General features: G+C 38.1%; 1 long non-coding RNA gene across 1 annotated transcript in view; it reads left to right on the top strand.

Moving 5' to 3' along the window:
• LOC128249690 (uncharacterized) overlaps nucleotides 1-2,083 on the top strand; it is a 12,957-nt gene extending 10,874 nt beyond the window's left edge. Inside the window, exon 3 of the long non-coding RNA XR_008265806.1 lies at nucleotides 1,531-2,083. This is a non-coding gene — a long non-coding RNA (uncharacterized LOC128249690). The remainder of the gene's footprint in view (nucleotides 1-1,530) is intronic.
• The last annotated feature ends 8,423 nt before the right edge of the window (nucleotides 2,084-10,506 follow it).

Below are 10,506 nucleotides of genomic sequence, written 5' to 3'. Positions count from 1 at the left end.
TATGTATATATGTATATATATCTGTGTGTGCGAGTGAGTGTATGTGCGCGCGTGTGTTTCTTTGTGCTTATGTTTGTCATTCCCCGCTACTTGACAAACGAAGCAGGTTTGTTTACGTCCCCGTAATCTAGCGGTTCGGTACAAGACACCGATAGAATAAGTCCCACGCTTAAAATAAGTACAGGGGTAAATGAGTTCGACTAAACCTGTAAGGTCATATTCCAGCATGGTCGCCAAACCAGTAACTGAAACAAGCAATAGAGTTGATGAACGTATATTTTGTTTAGCTAATATCAGGGGCAGACCTAAGGAGGGAATGAGGGGCACGTGTACCCCTCAAGAAAAGAACTGTGCCCTTCTAAAAAAAAGTCATTATACCATTTTTTCCTGGAACTGTATTTCCTTTTGATCTTATGCCCTCCCTTCGAAAAATTCCTGGGACCGCGCTTGAATATGGTTGTCTGACGCAGTTGTTAAAGATATCTTCTCACATGGAACGCCTCCACACACACACACGTCTTCAACTGAACTGTCCAATCATTGGATCATACGTAAGTGGCTGGGTTCACCACAGGCACGTGTACCTTACCTTTGACGTAGTCCCGAAGCAGAACCTGTGTGACACAATATGGAGACAAAACTACTCTTCAAACGGGCTTCCGCACAGTTGCCATATACCAAATTACACTCATGAGAGTTGTGTTAACTTGAGACTACGTTCGTGAAGATAATTGCTCAAGATACCACACAATGGAATCGAACACGAGATGTCATAATTGCAAAGCAAGGTTTTTACCATGCACACACACACACACACACACACACACACACACACACACACACACACACACACACACACACACACGAGGTGAGCTGAAAAGTTCCTGGCTTTGGGTACAAGAAAATACAGGAGGGATCAGTTAATTACGGTTTTATTCAATATATTCCCGTCTCAGATTCACACACTTATCGCAGCGATTCTTCATATATTTTGAGCCCTGTAAAAGATCTTGAAAGGTAGTGCCTGCAACCAGGCCTTTCGCGACACCCTGAAAGCCAGGAACTTTCAGCATCTCTCGTTATACACGTACACACATATATATACATAAATAGATATAGATAATAAAAAGTACACGTAAACACATAAATGTTATCTGTGTACGTGCATATTTGTGTGTGTGTGTGTATAGACGCTTGAATCAACTTCAGGGCGTTGTCAGCCAGGTCATTGCATTACATAGACAAAAGCCATTAGAGACCGTCACCCACCACCACCACCATTCGAGCCTTTGTATCAGTTTCTGCAACGCCCCCACCTCACCACACTCCCTATTCAATCCTATGCAGTTTATTGACATTGTATCGGCAAACAACGCAAAATAGTTCACTACTACTACTACTACTACTACTACTACTACTACTACTACTACTACTACTACTACTACTATTTCAGTCTTCTCAATTTCCATGACGACGTGAGTATATTGATTACATCATTAAATATTTGTTTTCGCTGTTGTTTTGTCTCAGGTCGATCCTCACCGAGTAGACGCTCCAACTATGACGATAACATTCTACACGTGTCCTGTGTCACCAACCCCAATGTGTCCTCCTGTTTTTTATAAGACAATATGGCTTGGCATGTGGTGACCACATAAAAGCTATCTCTGCTGCCTCGCTGCGACTCCTTTTCCTGCTGTTGTTATTGTTGAACTTCACGTCTGCTCTGATTCAGCATACCTGTGTTCAAAGGTGTGTCAGACATTACCTTTTCGTCTTCTTTACAAATAGTGTGTATGAAAATTACAATACCCAATGAACACTTCCTCATCAAAACTGCAGGGTATGGTTTCAAGAAGGTTTGGCTGTTATTTCAGAAGAAACGTATAACACGGAAGATTCCTGTTGAAAAATAAATTCATGTTCAAGTGGGAGATATATCTACGAGTGGGTGCTAAAATGTTCCTGGTTCTAAGGGTGTCGCGAAAGGCCTGGTTGGAAGCTCAACCTTTCAAGTTCTTTTACAGGTTTAGAAAAACTGAAGGACCGCTGCAATAAGTGTGTGAATCTGAGAGGGGAATATATTGAATAAAATCATAATTAACTGATCCTCCTGTATTTTCTTTTACCCAAAACCAGGAACTTTTCAGAACCCCTTACATGCAACACGTATGTTGTACACAGGACCAACAAACCATATTCCTCTAAAGCAGATTTTATTGGGAACAGGTAGTATGAAATCATCTTTTATTTTCTTGTGGAGAAATCTATCTTCAAATGTCATGGCAGTAATTGTTCCAATGCCAAAACTATCAACCGGAGAGAGACAACGTTTTAAAATTGATCTTGAAGAGTTTATCAAAGACTGCAGGTGCAATTAATTCTCAAGTATTTATTGACTATAAAGAAGATTTTCCAATTCCTGGAAACTACAACATTAAGGTGTTCTTTCTAAATTCGGCTTTCATAGATCAGGATTAGGCGATATCAAACGTTGATGAGAGCTTCCAGACCAAATTCATAAACAGCAACAGATTGCTAATTTTGATTGAGACATTTCTCTGAAAACACAATAGAAGACCTATGCCCCAAAAAAATCTGTCCTCTTTCCTGAATATTTTATCCTTTGCTTTTCGGAAAGTGAAGGCCATATCACTCTTCCATCAAGGAGCTATTCAAAGATGTTCTTGCTGGCTATTTGAGGCATTGTGGTTTTCATCAAGCTTGGTTAGGCTAAGAAGGTTGTTCATCTGGTTTGCGATCTTGAGGTCGAGACAAGTTGACAAGCCAAGATACAACCCCCACACCTCACCACATACTTGTGCCATTGTATATGAAAAGCGTAATAGAAGAAACACAGCCAGAAACATTGGATCGTAGGTTGACTCGCGACTTGTTATAACGTTTGCTACAGTTCGGGCACATTGTGAACACCCGAAGGAACCAGAAATGACATGTTGTTGGGTGGGATCTGTATGACTAAGCAAATCGTAATGACCACAGGTCCATCACTTCACTACCGAGCGCAGCTCTGTGTGCCTTGGGTATGTGCTGTGGTTTGCTGTGGTGCTCTTATGTTTACTGTATTGAAAGTGCTTTGCGTAGGATGTGTGCAGTGCCCAGTAGTGCAATTTTCTGTATGTTATATATATTTATAAGTCCTGGTGTTTTTGTTATGTTTTTATTATTATTATTATCATTATTATTATTATTATTATTATTATTATTATTATTATTATTATTATTATTATTATTATTGTCGCTGCGTTCTGAGTTCAAATTCTGCCGAGGTTGACTTTGCCTTTCATCCTTTTAAGGTTGATAAATTTAGTACCAGTGAAACACTGGAGTCGATGTATTCGACTAGTCCCCTCCCCACAAATTCCAGGCCTTGTGCCTTTAGTAGAAAGGATTATTATTGTTGTTGTTGCTGTTGCTGTTATTATAATCATCTTCATCATATTCGTCATCGTCGTCGTCGTCGTCGTCGTCGTCGTCGTCGTCATTGCTGTTGTTATTGTCATTGCTCATTGTTTAAGAACTACATAAAAGGTTTCTTCTCTCAACACAAAAATTGTGTACATCTCGGACAACATGCCTAAAAGTGCTCAGGGTTAAAAACGATGTTCAGAGACAATAATTACCTTCAAGATTAACAAAAATAAATAAATAAAAATATTGAAGGTCAACATGACTTTTCAGTGTTCAGAAATGCTTCATAATAATGTTTTATTCACAGCTTTAGAAGATGGCGAGCTGGCAGAATCGCTAACACCCCGGGCAAAATGCTTAGCGGTATTTTCTGCGTTATGAGTTCAAATTCCACAGAGGTTGACTTCGCCATTCCATCATTAGACCCTCTTCCCCAAAATTTCAGGCTTTGTGCTTTAGTAGAAAGGATTATTATAGTTATTAACGAAGGTGGTGAGCTGGCAGAATCGTTAGCATGCTGGGCGGAATGCTTAATTTTTGAGTTCAAATTACGCCGAGGTCGACTTTGCCTTTCATCGTTTCAGGGTCGATAAAATAAATACCAGTTGAGCACTGGGATCAGTGTAATAGAATTACCCCATCCTCAAACTTGCTGGTGTTGTACCAAAATTTGTAACCAATATTTATAGATCCCAGTATTACTATTATCTGGAAGCAACAACTCCATTCCTATCAATTACAAATGGAAGTACCGACACATTCTTTAACATCTGTAATGTTTAGAATTCGACAGTTAAGTGACTGTAATTTCTTGTCTGTCTAGTGAGCTTTCTATAGCATTACAATCATTTGGTATTGCCATATCGATTATTAATACACAATTGGCATTTTTATCATGGAATCTACTGTCAGGTTTATTACGTGATAACCTGTGGTCTGTCTGTATAAGTCTCCATAGCATTTTCACATTCTCATTTTGTAAGACAGGTAAGAGTATTCTTGATATTAACAATTTAAAAGATACATCAAATGCCTCCATTCTTAGATCACAAAATTTAAGTACATTCTGGAATACTGGCTTATAATATTCAGAATTAAGAGGTAATTTTTAGAGAACATTCTAACAATATTTTCAGACCCGTGTATTGGTAATGGGATGTTGCTTGTGTCTATTCTTTTAGGTAACCTGCCGATGTCTTTACAGACTCCTAATAGATAATAAATACATCTTTAGAATCTGCCATGTTTACATCTCAGCAGCGAAGTTAATCTAATTTCTTTAATTTTCAATTTGCTTCTGCACAACATAATTATTCTGCATTGTTTTGTGCATTATTAAAACGCTAAAGTCATTTTTAGATATAGAAAATTGTGCAAAGTTTATCGTCCGCTAACAAGGAATCGAGCGCTTTCTAAGTTTCAGTAACATTTTGCATTATCATCTTGTAAAAAAACTAGTAGAGGTTCATAGAAGATGCCTAGAACGTTGACTGTAAAGAGTTGAGCCTGGTTCGCCAGGCATGTTGTGTGTGTGTGTGTGTGTGTGTGTGTGTATGTGTGTGTGTGTGTGTGTGTGTGTGTGCGCGTATGTGTATGAATATGTATATGTATGTATATATACATATGTAATAAACACACATGCATACAAACAAACATACATGCATACATACATGCATACACATATTTTGTTGAAGCTAACGGTAGTCGTCCTAACAGAACATGTTATATTTTCAAAAGACAGACTTACGCAAGGAAGGAATTCCCGACCTGAGATGCTCTCATCTCTTGTGAGCACGAGAGGGCATTTTAGGTTGCGCAACAATGAATGAAAGGACATATTCTATTAAAATCTTTTATCAGAATAAAATTATTAACTGACAATGAAAAGTACCCTTAGTGCTACTTTGCACGCCATGAAATTTTAATTCTATATTCTATATATGTAGATTTAACCATTATGAGATTATGGCAAAGAACTATGTCCTCATTCCATTTGGAACGAGATACTTCTGCGGTTCTAGACTCAGTTCTCTTTTGTCACTCAGGTGTGTCTGAATCGACAAGTCGGTTCGCAGATCGCAATCAGCAAGGAATCTCAACGTTTTTTATAACGTCATGAACGAGAAGCAGTTACAAAGAAATCGAGCAATTTTATGTTCACAATTGCGATTGATTTCACTGTTTACAGTTTTTCCTAATTGCTCTCTTTGCATTTGCGTTTTATGCATTGAATCAAAAGCTAATTTTCTGAGTCCAATTTGTTCACCCACATTACTATATGTGGTTCAATTTAGAAAAAAAAAAGAATTACAAAATTAGTTATTAGAAAACTGACCTTTTCATCTTCAAATGAGGTGTTACTTTTCTAGGGGGTACGAAAATTGATCAATTATTTCTTGGGGGCGCAAAGCATACAGAAGGCTGAGAATCATTGACATAAAGTAACGCTTGTCCTCTATATCATAGGAATTATAGATATTACTATTAATGTGACTAGTAGAGATGATTTTGTCCCAGTGGAAAATGTTCTTTCTTCTGCCCTAATCAAGTGAGGTTTGTACATCCAAGCAAGAATCACCTTTTTTATTGATATGTAGATATTCAATTCACAGAAGTATTGTCCATGTTACGAGATATCTTTATGGATTATAATGGATATTCCTCAGATGTACCATGTTTTTATTCACTTCTGCTGCTGCCTTGATTTTAGATTTTCAGCTGTTCAAAATCTAATCCAATTTCTCGGGAGAATGTTACTGGTTCAGTGATAATCAATTTACTTAGCTTTCTTACTCATGTTGTTAACAAAAGTAGGTTGCAGCAGGCTTTCTTGGGAAATTAAAAGTAAGCAGTGTTAATAAGTACCAACTTAAAACTGTCCTCTGACACTTTAGTGTCACTTGTTTCTTCTTGAAATGGACAGTCAGTGAATATCGATTTTTACTTGCGTTGTGTTGCTGTGGTTCTGAATGTTTACGTTTGTTACGTACTAATACAATAACACACGACTATATGTTATGTTTTACACTGAAAATGTACTCATAGCATTGATGATATTTAAATGTAAAATATTTCAATAAGATTTTAGAATTTTACTTTTATCATCATCATCGTCATCATCATCATCATCATCATCACCATCACCACCATCATCACCACCACCACGACCATCATCATCATCATCATCATCGTCGTCGTCGTCGATGTGGTCAAATTTCAAACTGTTGAAGATAAACACATTTCTCTTCGACCAGTCCCTTCTCAACTTCTTCAAGTTTCATTTGCCGAAGAAGCTAAAAGCGATGGAGATGGCGTTGTTGTCTCCAGTAAGTTTGCCAAAAGGTTGATCGAAACTGACGATTACAGCCACAACGAATGGACCTGCTCCTGACATGCGCCTTTAGAGCGGGAAGGGCCCCTTCTTTTGATAGTAAGGGTAAACCTGGATCTATGAGTTTCCTTCATCGGCACAGGACGGCTGCTCTGTCTCCTTACTGGCTCTTCACATTTCATTTTATCTTTTATTTGTATCCTGTATTCTTTAATCTTTCGCGTCCGAATTTTCTCAATCGTTTCTGCATGACCGACAAAGTTTTGTTATTTGTTCTTGCATGTCTCCATACATCCGTCATCTTTTGCCTTTCATCTCTTCGGGACCAGTAAAATAAGTACCATATGAGTACTGGGATCGATGTAATCGACTTACCCCAAACCCAGATTGCTGGACTTATGCCAAAATTTGAAACCATTATTATTATTATTATTATTATTATTATTATCATTATTATTATTATCATTATTATTATTATTATTGTTGTTGTTGTTGTTGTTGTTGTTATTATCATAAGCGGTGAACTGGACGAAATGCATAGCGGCATTTCGTCCGTCTTTAAGTTTTGAGTTCAAATTCCACTTAGGTCGACTTTGCCTTTCATCCTTTCGGGGGTGAAACACTGGGGTCGGTGTGGTCGATCAGTCCCATCTCCCAAAAGGGTTATTAATGTTGTTGTTGCTGTTTTTATTGAGTTTGTAATGGAAAGACGTCATTTTGGAGCTCGTAAGAAGTTCCTAAATTTTGTTGCTTTGAAGAAAATAATTTTGGTTTTTAATGTAACATTTTGTTATTAAGAAACCCAACAATCTCTGCGGTTAGTTGGCTTCGTGAAATTTGAGCCCCCTCCTAGGTGAATTTTGAATCTTTTAATTGTAAAGCTACATTTTTAAGAAAAAAGAATGTTTCCCGAAGGGCTGAAAAATTCAATTTTATTCAAGAAGGAAACGGGTTTCTCCCCTCATAGGAGATGGTCTCCCTTCCAAATGATATAATTTTTACTCCGGCGGAGTGTGTCTCCACTTTACCTGTGGTGTATTCATCACGCGCTTTTTTATCGCTTTGGGTGGATGGGAGGGTAATAAGATTGCCTATTCATTTTAGCCTCACCTTTGTAAGTGGATGGACTGGTACTGCTATGAGGGAGTGCCTCCCGGTCATTTATTGCTGTTGTTAGTGATGGTGAGAATGACTCTCCTCGTCTTTGTTGGCTGTGGCTGGAAGAGATGGTTCTTGGGTCACATGACTCATTCCTATCAATGAAGGTAGTGTTATTGTATTTGCAGACTCCAGAATTGTGCCTAGTATCCCTTAAAACCGGCAATTTCCATGATTGTTCTTTTTGTTGTTTTTGACTTTTAAGCTTTCTGTGCAGTTACAAGGGTAAAAGCTGTGCCGTCAACTTTCCATTGTTAGACTTGAGGTCTTCCTTTCAGTGCCCTCAACATAGTTCAGGTAGCATTTTGTGATCTTGCAGTCATGAGGACTTTTCAGTTCATGGTGACTCTTACCCGAATATATCTTGTCAAATGTTGTGAGTCGATTACAAAGACCTCAGTACTCAACTGGGACTTATTTTATCGACCCTGAAAGAATGAAAAGCAAAGTCGACCTCGGCGGAATTTGAACACAGAGCATACAGACAGATGAAATGCTCAGCATTTTTGCCCGGCATGCAAACAGTTCTGTCAGCTGGCCGCCCTGTAAAATATACCATATTGAGGTTGCTTTTGTTAGAAAGATTGCCTTTTTGTTTGACGTAGTGGTATATGCATGTATATTGTTGTTGCTATTGTCGTTGTTGATCAAACGTTTTGTCTTTTAAAGCTATGTTTTTCTGCTGTAATATTATATATTTTTTTCATTTTCTGTCAGCTATATGTAGTAGGTCAACACGAGAACAGAATGGTAACATCTGTAGAGACGTGAGCACTTCTAGAAGTAACAACAAATATGCCGCATGGAAAGGATATAACTGAATTATGGGGTGTATCAGTATTGAGAGAGAGTGAGTGAGAAGCAGAAAGAGAACCCACAAGCGTCCAAAAGATGAGAGGTTGATAAAGCTCTTGGATGGAGTCTAGTAAAGAGATTGTCATGCTAGACACAGACTTAGGTATCCTAGATATCAGGTACGCAACATTGTTTTCGCCAAACTTCTCAAAAACAACGAACCACTTGCAAGCGATACGGCAGAGTAGATCCCATATGGATCCGGTTGTATAGAAGTTATTCTAGGGCTCAGTGTAGAGTAAGGAGACTCGAGGTGTTGGAGAATGTAATTAAGAAATGGTTCCATTACTTTTGAGATGTTGGAAGAGATAAAAATACGTCATCACTTCATAGAATTAGAATGGATAATCTTTCTTAAGGATAAAACTAAAGATCAGGCTATATACCATAAGAGCGGGAAAGATGGGAGTGTTTGATGAGGTTAGGGAGTAGCTGTAGGGAAACTGTTTAAGATCTGTTGCATTGTTGGTTCGAGGTGATCAAAGAAATTTTGGAACTTAGCATTTTAATGAGATGTCGAAGCTGGTGGAGTGAGAAAGAAAATTTTGGATGGAGTTTTTCAGTATGTATGAACTGTGAATTTGGATGCGAAGCGGAGATAAAACTTGGAAGTAAGGAGATTCCGCAAAGTTGATGGAGTTACTTTCCGCAACGGATCCAAAGAAAAGACTTTTTCTCTTTTATTTTTTCAGCTTCGTGGTTGCAGGCGATGCGATGCACAAAGAAATGTTTTGGCCTTTGGATAGTGGTCTTGTATAGAGATGAGTGATGGTGTCTTGTATAGAGATGAATGATTTTTTTCTCCCCAATTGTTGTAGGTCGTTTTCTTCGTTTGAACTGCAGCAGCGCAGCTACATGCAAACCACTGGAGAATATTGAATTATGTATTTGGTTGTGCAAGGGAAATAACGGGTTATGCCTAACACAGTGGTTCTCAGCCAGGGTCCATATGGCCCCTGAGGTTCCATATAAGATTTTTGGGAGTGCATACAACATGATAGTAAATTAAATTAGGGATCCACGATAGTATTTTAAGGGCCCCTGAAAAAATTTTGCTTTAGATGTATATATCGGTATGTATTGCAAGAAACAGCTAGGTTTCTTTCTCTAACACTTTACATACTTCAACCTACAAAAGTTGATGTGTAGAAAACGAAATGGGAATTTTGAAAGAAGTTTCTATAAAACTAGTTTTTTAAACGTCGAATGGCAATGGGGGTCCACCAGAGTAATATAGTAATAAAAGGAACCCATAGATTAAAAAACAAAAATGATTGAAAACCACTGACCTAACCGGACACTTACATAGCTATTTCAGATCCGTTAGAGGCGAAGCACATTGACAACAAGATATAAGGTGACATTGACTTTAAGTGCTACAACCAAATATGCTCTAAGTGCTCGATAGCTTGTGTCTTTTGCTCTGCCTGCATTTGACATCGAATGGTATTTCTATATTTATATCTTTATATTTTTATTCCTTTACTTGTTTAGACTGCAGCCATACTGGGGTATTGCCTTGAAGAACTTTTAGTTGAAAGAATCGACTTTAGTACTTATTTCTTTTCTTAAGCCTGGTACTTCTAGTTATCTCTTTTGCCGAACCGCAAACACACCAAAAATGGTTGTCAAGCAGCGGTGGTGGGATAAACACAGATACAATGACACACATACGCACACACACACACACACACACACACACACACACACACACACACACACACACACAC

The sequence above is a fragment of the Octopus bimaculoides genome, chromosome 17 (assembly GCF_001194135.2).
Source record: "Octopus bimaculoides isolate UCB-OBI-ISO-001 chromosome 17, ASM119413v2, whole genome shotgun sequence".
Classification (NCBI taxonomy): domain Eukaryota; kingdom Metazoa; phylum Mollusca; class Cephalopoda; order Octopoda; family Octopodidae; genus Octopus; species Octopus bimaculoides.
Note: the sequence above shows the minus strand (reverse complement) of the source record. Positions and strands in the feature narration are given on the sequence as shown.